Genomic DNA, 12,476 nt, shown 5'->3' with positions numbered 1-12,476 from the left:
GAGGGATAAATACCAGGGAGGGAGAGGAGTTATTTAAGTTTAATACCAATGTGGACACAAGAACAAATGGATATAAGCTGGCTAGTAGGAAGTTTAGACTTGAGATTAGACGAAGGTTTCTAACCATTAGAGGAGTGAGGTTCTGGAATGGCCTTCCAATGGAAGTAGTGGGGGCAAAAGATCTATCTGGTTTCAAGATTAAACTAGATGGGTTTATGAAGGGGATGGTTTGATGAGATAACATGATCTTGGTAACTAATTGACCATTCATTATCAGTGGGAAATAGGTCAATGGAGGGATGATAAGAGTTACTATAGTGAACTTTCTGGGTGTCTGGCTGATGAGTCTTGCCCACATGCTCAGGGTTTAGCTGATCGCCATATTTGGGGTCGGGAAGGAATTTTCCTCCAGAGTAGATTGGCAGAGGCCCTGGTGGTTTTTTTGCATTCCTCTGTAGCATGGGGTATAGATCACAGCTGGAGGATTCTCTGCATCTTGGGGTCTTCAAAGTATTTGAAGGCTTCAATATCTGAGATATAGGTGAGAGGATTATTCTAGGAGGGGTGGGTGAGATTTTGTGGCCTGCACTGTTCAGAGGGTCAGACTAGATGATCATAATGGTCCCTTCTGACCTTAAAGTCTATGAGTCTATGAGTCTATCAATTATGTTATTGCCTCTTCTAGCCAGGCAAGGAAAACACTGGTGGACTTCATCTGCTTAAAAGTAAAAGATCATTAGGAATGTCCAGATTGATCAAATATACAAAATTCAGTAGGCTGATTCAGTAGGTTCAGTAATTAATGTGATTACACATTAATTAACCATTTAAGTTTGATTTGCCAGTTCTGTGACAGATTGGGAACAGCTACTAGACCAGATCTTGCACTTTGTTCGATAACTATGCTGCTGACATCACTATACATAGGCTATGTCTAGACTACAGAGTTTTTTCAAAAAAAAGTGTCCTTTTTCGAAAAAACTTCATCTGCCTCTAGACTGCTGTCACATTCTTTCGAAATGAAATCGAAAGAATGCGGCAGTGTTTTTGATAGCAGTAAACCTGCTTTTACGAGGAAAGCACTCTTTCAAAAAAAGGCGTTCTTGAATGCAAACAGGGCTTTTTTGAAAGAGAGTGTCCAGATTGCCTAGGTGCTGTCTTTCGAAAAAGCGGATCGCTTTTTTGAAAGTCTTGTGGCTGTCTAGACGATCGCTTTCAAAAGAGGCTTGTGGTGTAGACGTACCCACAGTATCTGCTGACTTAGATTAGCTCAGGATCTCCTCCCTCAATCTCAACAAACATGCACCTTCATTCCCCCATAGTAGGCAGATAACATCTCTGTCTTGGTTATCGATGTAGGCCAGTTGACACTCCTGCCATTGCTAATCACTTTCCTGTCAACTTCTCCACACTGCTCTTTACTCACTCCTATGCAGGCCCACCAATGAGGTGGAGAGGACAAGGGAGTCAGGGCCCAGCAATTCAAAAGGGCCCTGGGCTCCACGCCATTGCTGCTGCTACTACTGTGGCAGTGGCTGCATCCAGAGCCCTAGGCCCTATAAATTGCTGCCAGAGTGATGCGGGTATTTAAAACGTTGTAGAGATTTGGGGTGTTTTTTCCACAACTAGTCCTGATACATATCCAACCCCTTAGTCCCACTGTGGGAACCTGCCAGCTGCTGCTAATTCTCCACCACAACCACCACTCTAACTACAAATTCAGGACAAAGGGGGACAAAATAAGGCAACTGAAAGTATCTGCAGTTTACCAGTGACTAAGGGCTGTGGATCAATATATGAATTCATGGGCTCCATGGGTCTCCCTTTTACTTTTTGGAAAATGCACGTTTTCCATTTTCAACTCAAAAGCCGGTTCTAACAAGTTGAACTGGCTGTCTGAAGTGCAAGACATGTTTTCTCAGGTTGGATGCAAAATTAAAAAAGGGCAGAGTGCACATTGTATTGTGTTGCCTGCAACCTAAAACTACTATATTGTCAGATTTTCCCTGAAGGTACATATTTTTGTCTCAGTGTGAAGAATTTGCTAAAAGTGCTGATTCCCTGAAAAAATGTGCATCTCCTCAGGGATGATTTTTATGAATTTTTCTTACATGTCCACACAAAGCTTGACATCTTCCTGCATAGAAGTTTAGAAAAATAGGAGATATTTATTCTCTGCTTGACATGGATACATGGGTCTCATATACTTAGATCAAGAGGAGAGATTATCTGTAAAAATAATCAGAAATTACTATTTGACCAATGTCTCTTCCTGATGGTGGTATTAATATTGCAACATACATAGGAGGGTAGAAACTGGACTGATCAAGGTTCAGGAATTCATAGAAGTCCACAAGAATCCAGAGATGCCCTAGCATAGGAATAGGACAGTAATTAGCAATGCCAAGTAATGGTTTCTTGATGGGGATGTCATGTGACGTCAGACGATTAATGCATTCTAGGACGTCGACCAAATCAGAGTGCACTGAGGGGAATTCATGGAAGACTAAAAACAATTTTAAAAACCTAAGCTAAAAATGTGTATGCTGAAGAATTACACTAAATGGGAATACTCAGCACAACAATTAAGACTTAACCCAATTTTATTTGTGCTGCTATAGTTCACCTTTAAAGGGACAGTGCTGCTACAGTTTAATTATTTTCTTTTTGACAGCCACATAGAATACCGAAAGAACACTTCTTTCCAGACTAATCGAATTATTTCCATTTGGGCTTTTCCATTTCTCTCTGTGAGCTTTTTTGTTTTTGTTTGTATAACAGAAACATGGAGGAATTCAGAGGAGCTCTGGGAAGAAGGTTTATTGATAATTAACCTGTGTTGTCTGCTGATTCTGAAGCAGAACACAAACCAGTATTTGTCTAGGCCCTACGAAAGCACATAGTTTGGCAACAGAATAGTGCACATTTGCCCCTGCCCTGGATATCAGCGCAGGGTTGGCTCGTTCTGAAGAATGGACTATGGAATTTTGCTTAAGGATGTTTTTTGCTGCTGCTTCTCTACTCTCTCTTTAGTTTGTGACCTGTCTCCTGCCACAAACTTGATGCTAATTCCGTCTTTCTGAATACATTTTTTTTTAGTTCCATGCTGTATGTCTCACAAGCTCTAGACCTGTCTAGTGATAATACTTTGCAGTTATAGATCCTTCATCTAAGGATCATTAAGTGCTTTCAAAGTGTTATATGATTAATATTGGCAGTATTATCAACAGCAAAATAGAAACCAGATCACATCCTTCTGTACTTTCAGTCGCTATAGGGGCCTAATTCTAAGAGTGGTTGAGCACACATGACTGCTGTTGACCTCAGACTGGAGTTACAGTTTCATAACACCTCTCTGGATCAGTATGATAGTGATTTACTGATTTATTTATTTTTTGCATAGTAAGAACTTTTAATGTCTGCTGCTTCTGTATAATGAAGGAGCATTCAGCATGAAGTACCTTCCCTCTGTGTGTGCCTGAAAACAAGAAGTGGACGTATACTTATTCCAAGGAAGAAGGGCAATTAGTCAGGGATCAGGAATACCAATCATGAAACTTGTGGTGCAAAGTTTTGGCCCCAAACCAATCCCCAAAATCACATAACTCAGTTTTGCAAAATTAAACCTAATATGGATAGACATGATATTGAAACGTGGTTTTAAACATGTGTCCTGACAAACAGTTGTGGCAATTCTGGTATTTGGTTTTCCCTATATAATTTTCTACATGTTAATTTCAACAATCTGAATAGTAGCATAGTCCAACCATGTTTGGAACTTGACATCCCAAAATTCCATGTCTCCTGGAATTTCAGGGTACAAACAGGTAGCCTCATGATTCCAAGCACTGTAGAAATGAAGACCTGCTTGCCTGGGATACAGAACCTTGTGTTTTGTCAGCCTGCAGTTTGTCATATCATAGAAATACAGGGCTGGAAGGGACCTGGAGAGATGTTCAAGTCCCACTTGGACTGAGGCAGGGGGAATGTACCTAGCTCAACCCGGATAGGCATTTGGTCTAACTTACTCTTAAACCCCCCCAGTGATGGGATTCTGCAATCTTCCTTGGGAACCTATTCCAGAATTAACTATTCTTAGAGTTAGAAAGTTTTCCCTAACATTTAATTGAAATCTCCCTTGCTGCAGATTAAGCCTATTACTACTTGCCTTATCTTCAGCAGGTCTGGAGTGCAATTGATCACCACCCTTTGCATGACAGCCCAAAGCATAGTTGAAGACTGTTATTGGGTCTACCTCAGTCTTATTTTTAAGAGACTTTTTCAAAAGTAAACACCCAACTTTCTAACCCTTTCCTCAGAGAGCAGGCGTTTTGTGCTTTATCATTTTTGTTGCTCTCCTCTGCACACTCTTTCCAGCTTGTTCATGACTTTGAGAAGCTGTAGTGTGTCCAGTTCTGCATGGCACACCAGCTGAGGCCTCCCTATTGCTAAAACAGTGGGACAATTACCTTCCACATCTTGCATATGATACTCTGTTTAGTAAACCTCTGAAAGATATTAGCCTTTTTTCACAATATCATCTCCTTGTTGGTTTATACTCTGTCTGTGATCCACTATAACACCCAAGTCCATTTTAACAGTACAAATGCCTAATCAGCTATTCCTCATTTTGTAGCTTTGCATTTGACATTTCCTTCCTACGTGTAGTACTTTGCATTTGTTTTTATTGACTTTCTTCTTACTGTTTCAGACTAGTTCTCCAGTTTGTCAAGGTCATATTAAATTCTAATCCTGTCTTCTAAAGGGCTTGCACCTCCTCCCAGGTTGGAGTCCAAAGCAAATTTTATAAGCATACTCTCCACACTGTTTTCCCAGCCCTTAGTCAAACTGTTGCACTCTACCAGATTTTTGGACTGACCCCTGCAGCACCTTACTTGATATGCCCTGCCAGTTTGACAGTGACCTGTGGATAACTTCTCATTGAGTTGGTATTTCAACCAGCTATGCACTCTCCTATATAGTAATTTCATCTAGACCACATTTCCTTAGCTTGCTTAAGAGAACATCACTTGGGATTGTGTCAATAGCATCACTAAAATTAAGATACATGAGATTTACAATGTCCTCCCCACCACCATCATTCTCTAGAATCTAAGCCAACAAAGCTTCCAAAAAATAAATAAATGGAAATTAGGTTGGTCTGGCATGGTTTGTTCTTGACAAACCCATGTTGTCTATTTCTTATCACCCTGTTATCCTAGGTACTTATAACCTGATTGCTATATTTTTCCAGAATCTTTTCTGGTATCATAGTTAAACTAATTAGTCTATAATTCCCCAGGGCCTCTTGGTTCCCCTTTTTATAGATAGGTACTATGTTTACCTGTCTCCAGTACTTTAGGACATCCTCCATGAGTCCTCAAATATAATCGCTAATGTTTCCTTAAATACCTAAAGGCTAATTTTGTCAGGCCTTGCCGACTTGAATATATTTATCTTATCTAAATATTCTTGAAACTGTTCCTTCCCTACTTTGGCTTCTGTTTCTTCCCCCTTGTTAATATCAGTGGTGTTTAAACATCTAATCATAATTAATCTTATTCGTTTATAGCTCTCATTACTAAGTAGGCATTTCACTGCGTGAAGATGTTTTTTCCCTTTTTTGGACAGCTGGACTCCATCTCTTCCTAGCAGTCCTTTTTGCTAGAACAGCATCCTACAGCTGAGGAAGCCAAAGCCATCCTGTCTACTCCATCTGTGCTTTTTTCCCCAGTGCTTAGAAAGATCTGCATTGTGCAGAATGGAGTAGGGCTGGGGGACTGTGTATATGCATTGACCTCAACTGGGTGTTAGCTATAAAATAGCTGTAAAATAGCCAGTGAGATCAGTGGGTTCTGATCTATTGTGCAACTTTATTAAATGGTGTCAGAAATAAACTACATATTGGTCAAAAATAGAACAACTGAAGTTTTCTGAACACCCAAGGGAATCTGGCAGAGAGATGGAGTAAGCAGTTTCACTGATTCTAAATTTTCATGTAAACAAGTAATACTGGAGAAGGTAAAATTCTCCACTTCTATATATACAGACTCTCTGGAAACCTACAATACATTCTAGTAGGAATACAAAACACCTTTAAGTGGATAGACAAAGCCCCTGTCCCTTAGAAATGTCAAGAATATTTTGAGTCATATAAGAATTTCACTTGGAAATGATACACTTTCTGTAAAAGAAGCTAATAACCAGGTAAGAGCATCAAGATTGTTACAGAGCACCACTATAAATTTAAGGGTTTAAGAACAGTCTGTAAATGCAGTTAATCAAACAAGACCCTCTTCCCAGGATGAAGAAAATGTGTAAAGCGTTTGAAGAAATGGAATCCGATGCATTAAGGGAATAATTCATCATATTGACATAGATTTCAATGCACCACCAAAAATCTATGTATCATGGAAAGTTCCATTACCCCTAGAGATTTTAAAAAAAGCTGAAATTGACTGGATAAAATTTGATGTCTCTCTCTGAGCAGACACAGACAGAATCACCCGTAACACATTAACAGTATGGTCATGATAGCACAACCAAGACAATGACGTGTGCAGGTCCAAGATTTGAATAAGGCCATCAAACATGAGTACATCTATGAGAACAACTGTGGAAGTTGTATCAACATTTTCAGTTTTGAATATGAAATAGGGGATTTGTCAACTGAGTGGAAGTGAAAACTACAATCAGACAAAGTGTTTTCATTGAAACATTTTAAATGAAAAATAGCTCTTTGAAATGAAATGAAATGTTCTTTTTAGTCAGAACTTTCCTTCCTTCCTTTATCCAGGTAAAGGAATGGGAGGGGGACAAAAAAAATCGAAACATATTTCAGACCATTTCAAAGAACATTTTTCACCTCATTTTGAAATTTTTCATAGGATTTTTTTTTTTTTTTACCCAGCTCTTAACTCTAATCCTACTGAAAATCTCAGCCCCTTCAAAGCTCCTTGTGAGACTTTCCTTTAGGGTTGTCTCAATGGGTATATTTCAAACCATTATGTCTCAGAGTTTCAAGGTTCTGCATGTGGTGGAAGTAAATTGTCACAGTGAGGAGCTCCACTCAGAATGTCTTTGGAATAGTGTGGAATGGCACAGGAATGAGAGAGGTTTTGTGGAATTTGAATAGTGTTACCAAAGCACTGGTACTGTAGTATTCTGAGATTAACCAAAATTAAATCTCAGGTTATAGAACCGCATGTGCACATACAAAATGGGAAATGACTACTGAGGAAGGAGTGCTGCTGAAAGGGTTATGGGGATCATAGTGGACCACAAGCTAAGTATGAGCCAAAAGTGTAACACTGCAAAAATACCCCAAACCAAACCTAAACATAATTCTCAGATGTATTAGCAGGAGTATTGTAAGCATGACATGCAGGCTGCGTCTAGACTGGCAAGTTTTTCCACAAAAGCACTTGCTTTTGCGCAAAAACTTACCAGCTGTCTACACTGGCTGCTTGATTTTGCGCAAAAGCACTGATGTTCTACTGTCCGAAATCAGTGTTTCTTGCGCAAATGCTTTGACGTTCCTGTTCGGGCAAAAGTCCTTTTCCGGAATTGTTTTTGCGCAAGAGGGCCAGTGTAGACAGCTAAAAACTGTTTTGCACAAAAAAGCCCCGATGGCTAAAATGGCAATCAGGGCTTTCTTGTGCAAAACTGCGTCTAGATTGGCATGGATGCTTTTCCGCAAAAAGTGCTTTTGCGGAAAAGCGGCCGTGCCAATCTAGATGCTCTTTTCGGCAAATGCTTTTAACGGAAAAACTTTTCCGTTAAAAGCATTTGCGGAAAATCATGCCAGTCCAGACGTAGCCACAAAGTAATTCTTCCGGTCTACATTGCACTGATTAGGCCTCAGCTGGAGCATTTATTAGACGACAGAAAATTATATCCTCTCTTATCCCAATGGCAACAAAACCAGGCAGTATTTTGTTCAAAATCATGGCCAATTCTATTCCACTTACGCTGAGCAGTGTTTACTAAAAATGTAACTAAGCATGGCATAACCAGGGCTGGTCACAGACTTTGCTGGGCCCTGTGCACTGTGAGGGTAGATGGATCTTGGTTCCAGGCCCCTCAGGAAGGAAAGTGCTAGGGGCAGCCAGCCCTTAATGCCAGCCAGACAGCACCATGCCTCCCTCAACCAGCCTTCAGAGCCACCCAGGCTGAGCTGTGTGGGGCTCTGTAGTGATCAAAAAGGCCTGGAGCTCTGGCCGGTGACGGCAGCCCCGAGCCTGGAGGCCTTTTAAATTGCTGGGCTTCAGGACAACTGCCTCTTTGCTTCCCATCGGTGACCCTGGGCATAACGCACTACTCATGTATAAGCATTTAGAAGAGAGTTTAGGCCTAGACTTTCATTAGCTTCCCATGGAGTTACCATATCAACACTCTATGGCACCACTATTATTTCCAAATATCCAGAGGCCTTGGATCAAAGTTTTATCCTTTTAAAAAAGCTCTTCATTTTACCTTTTGACTTCTTGGATCTTTTTATTGGTTCATATTCCCTCACCACCACCACATACCAATGAAAGACATGCAGCAGTGATGAGCACCTGAGGCAGAATTTAGAGAGCTGTACGTGTTTTTCAGTTTGGGAGGGAAATAGATGTGAGGCAGCCAGCTGTGCTTAGCTGGTAATCCAGCCCTGAATTCTTAGGGACAGAATGTAACTTTCAAACCACAGCCCACAGTGGAGGGGCCCTGGAAGGAATTCTGGCAGATTCAGAATCCTTACACAGCCAGAAAACTTCCTTGGGCTCTCAGGGCCAGCAGGTCTATGACCTTATCACTTACTGCATAAATGCTCCAGCTCAGGGAAGAAACAGTAGGACCTTTTCTTAGCTAGGAATCATTATTAGATCAATTGGGATATGTAGGCACGTTCTCAGGCACTCGTATGGCCATCGTGACCAAGAGCACCTCACAATTCGTATGTCGTTAGACAACCCCCTGCTCTGCGGCAGGGCCTGCCCCATCTGACCCCCTCCCCAAGCCTCGAACCCCACCTCTTCCATCCCTTGCTCCATTCCATGCCCCAACCCTGCCCTGCCTCCTCCTCCCCCACTCTGCTCTTTCTTGCCTCTTTCTGCCCCCTTCCTCAGTGCGCCCCATCTCTGCTTCTCCACCTCCCTCCCAGGGCCTCCTACACACCTGGAAACAGCTGATCATGGTGGGCAGGGGTCGCTGGGAGGCAGGAGGAGGAGTTGTACAGTGGGGTTGCCAGTGGACAGGAGGCACTGTGGGGCAGGGGAGGGGCTAGGTGCCAGTGGGTGCTAAATACCTACTAATTTTTTGTGGGTGCTCCAGCCATGGAAATCATGGAGCTGGCCCCTATGTTTGGGGGTAGGGTAATAATAAGAGCCCTATTGTACAGGCAGGGAATGAATAGGGCTGTTCCAAAAGGGGAATGGGGCCTGAGGAAACTCCTCCACTGCTGGCTCCACCCCCTTCTACCCGTTTTCCAAACCCCACCCCTGCTTCACCCCCTCCCCTGAGCAATGCAGCCTGGAGAACTATGGGGATCCGACATGGTGGCAGCAGGAGTTGCCTATTCCTCCACTCACCGTGCAGCAGTAGGAATAGAGTGGCCTGGTAGTCTTCTCTGCCCCAACCCTCCTGGCCTTCTGCACTGTGCTTCTCCACAGTGGTGGGAAGCAGAGTGCCCTAGGGCCACAGCTCTCTGCCTCCCACTGCCACCAACAAACTGAGCACAGCAGGGTGGAACAGGCTGCTGGACTGCTCTGGCTCCCATCGCCTGTGTGGTGAGTATGGGGGAAGTGACCCCTGCTGCTGCTCTCCGCCAGGCCCCCCGTAATCTCCCAGGTCCCTGCCATTCATAGGACAGTTAAGGTAGCTGCTGTGGGGTCCCCAAAAGTATGGGAATGAGTCACAGAGAGACTAATTTTACCACTGACTTCCATGGGACCATGATTTCACCAATCTGTGGCTGAGCAGGAATTGAAAGGAATTAGCACCTTCCCCAGTGGATCATGCTTTCTCTCTCAGAGAGTTTTTGAAGCATACAGGCTAGGGAGACTGAGGGAATTAAAACTACCTCTCTTCTTAGCACCTCTAAAGGACCAGCTACAATCAAGCATTTAAAAGAATTTTATATAAATTCCAGGGTTGCTTTTAGCACAAAAAACAATGCATCCTCATGAGTAATGGATAGAAATAATAAATGGCAACGGTGTTCTTTTATATGACTTCATGCAGATAATTTCAGACCTCTTACAGCAATCTCTCCCATTAAAAGCAAAATGACCATCTTTACATAGAGCAAAAACAAAGCAAAGAAAGCTATTCATTGAGAAGGCAAAAAGATGAAATTTGAATTATATTACGATTGAGACTTGAAAAATAATTGTAGAATTGTTCTTGCTTTTGAATCGTAAAAAGACAGAATGTGTAATCTTTCACCACAGGTGATATGAAGCTTGCCAAGCAATTAGTTAGATCAGATAAAACTGGAGAAGAAACAAGTCCCTTTGAAATCAGATGTTAATTGAATACTGAGAAAATTAGATTAGATTATTATGTGGTGAATTCTTTACTTCTGTTCACACCGTATTAAAGGTCAGCTCCTACAGCCCTTTAACTCCACTCACAGATCTGAATACAGACTGTAGGCACTGAGCCTTTATGCAAAGAAAATAAAAATAGACAAGCAGCTTGACTAGTAAAATGCAGGATGTAATTTAATGTAATGTAAATTCCATATAAATGTAATTTAATCTAGCAAAGTGTACCATAGAACTCTGTTTGAAAATCTTAGGCCTTTTTTGCTCTAGTTCTTGATATACTACAGTGTAACATATCTATAAATCTTTACCATTTTATCTAGGATATGTTGGGGTTTTTTTTGCCACAGGTGATTAGTTATATTTCTAAAGTTAAGGTAGTGGAAAAGAAATCTGCCTCAAAGAGAATCTGTAATTCCTTTTTGGCTCTGAAAGTGGCGCAGTTGCCATAAACTTCTAGAAGCATATATTGACTAACTCTTCGAGAACTCTCCCTGTGAAATATTTCTTTGGGGCATTTGGTTCGTGTTTGTACTGGTCTGACACAAATCACATTTTAAAGACTTATCAAGACCCCAATCTCTTTGTGCGGATCACAGCAGCTGCAGCAGGCTCAGTAATGCTATTCAGTTTTAGAGTCTCACCAGCAGAGCAAGCATTCACCATCAAAATATATGTACAATGCAGCAACTCTACAGTACACACATCTATATCTATCAGGGAATTTGGTGCTATCGGCTGCAGTGAAATCATTTAATTTAAAAATATAGTATCACAATGATTTGTGTTCTTAAAGGTTAATTAATGATACCACTCATACTTCCTGTGCACAAGTTATGCACACATTACTGAGTGCAGAGAAAAATGCTCAGCTAGTTGAAAAGGAGTATACAAAGAACACTACACAATTTTCAGTCTCTTTCAACTTGATCTAGATGGGTATGCACACAGGTGCATAATTATACACATCTATTTAATGAAATTATTAAACCTTTATTGCTAAGGCTGCATGTGTATACAGTTTAACAGTAAGGACTTAATGATTTAATAAACAATTTCTAAGGTATATATGACAGACAGAATAATTTCATTGTATAGATTCTGTTTCCCCTTAGGAATTTTTGTCACATGCATCCAGTGTAAAAATTTAGACAAAAAGACTCTGCAGCATCCTGATGGTAAAAAGTATTTAATTAGACACTGAAAAAACAAACTCCCTCTTCCCATAATCACAGCTATAGAGCATAGGAATAGCACCACAATTACCTTGCTTGAGGTGAGTGACTTTCTATTTCCTTTTCTCCTCACAGTATGAAGGTGGTATTTTTTCCCAAGTTTTTCTGCACCACAAAGTCCAGTCAACGTTATTCTAAAGAATCAGAAACAAGCAGGAAAAGGAGGCCTGGACACTTTTTTTTTTTCTGAGTGGAGCTAATCAAACATTCCCATCAAGCTCCCAGCACTTTGAAAGGCACATTACACTCACTCGCTTGCTCTGTGTCTCACCCCCCCTCCCCGTCCAACACACATGCAGAGCTTCTTACTCTGAGTTAGCTGCTGAATTAGGCGGTGCTCTTTTAAATTTCTTCTCCCTCCCACTTTTTTTTTAAGGGATTTCTATTTTCTCAAGATGAAATTAAAATGTACCCACTAGTCTGTCAGATCTGTCAAGTTTTGCTCTTTTGGAAACCTTTTCTGATGATTTGGTTCCATTTTCTTTAGTTTCAGCATTTCAGCAACACTGAAGTTGAGATGTTAGCTTGTTTGATACGACAAGGGCTACAGCCAGTAGCATGAAATACATTGAGTAGTTCTGAGGGTTATAAATACTAGACAAAATTGTGAGCTAGATTTAAAAAAAAAACTTGCTTTTTAAGAGCCAGGTTTTGATCCTTTTACTCACTTGAAGTAGCTTCTTACTTTAGAAATAGCATGGAGCTCAGTGCT

General features: G+C 41.2%; 1 protein-coding gene across 2 annotated transcripts in view; it reads right to left on the bottom strand.

Moving 5' to 3' along the window:
• VIT (vitrin) overlaps nucleotides 1-12,078 on the bottom strand; it is an 84,223-nt gene extending 72,145 nt beyond the window's left edge. For both annotated transcript variants that reach the window (XM_006131292.5, XM_006131293.5), the window contains exon 1: nucleotides 11,796-12,078. The gene's annotated coding sequence lies outside the window, so the exon portion shown is untranslated. The remainder of the gene's footprint in view (nucleotides 1-11,795) is intronic.
• Between the last annotated feature and the right edge of the window lie 398 nt (nucleotides 12,079-12,476).

This window comes from Pelodiscus sinensis, chromosome 3 (assembly GCF_052426305.1).
Source record: "Pelodiscus sinensis isolate ZL-2025 chromosome 3, ASM5242630v1, whole genome shotgun sequence".
Lineage (NCBI taxonomy): Eukaryota > Metazoa > Chordata > Testudines > Trionychidae > Pelodiscus > Pelodiscus sinensis.
The sequence above is the reverse complement of the archived record's forward strand: the minus strand, read 5'-3'. Positions and strand labels throughout refer to the sequence as shown.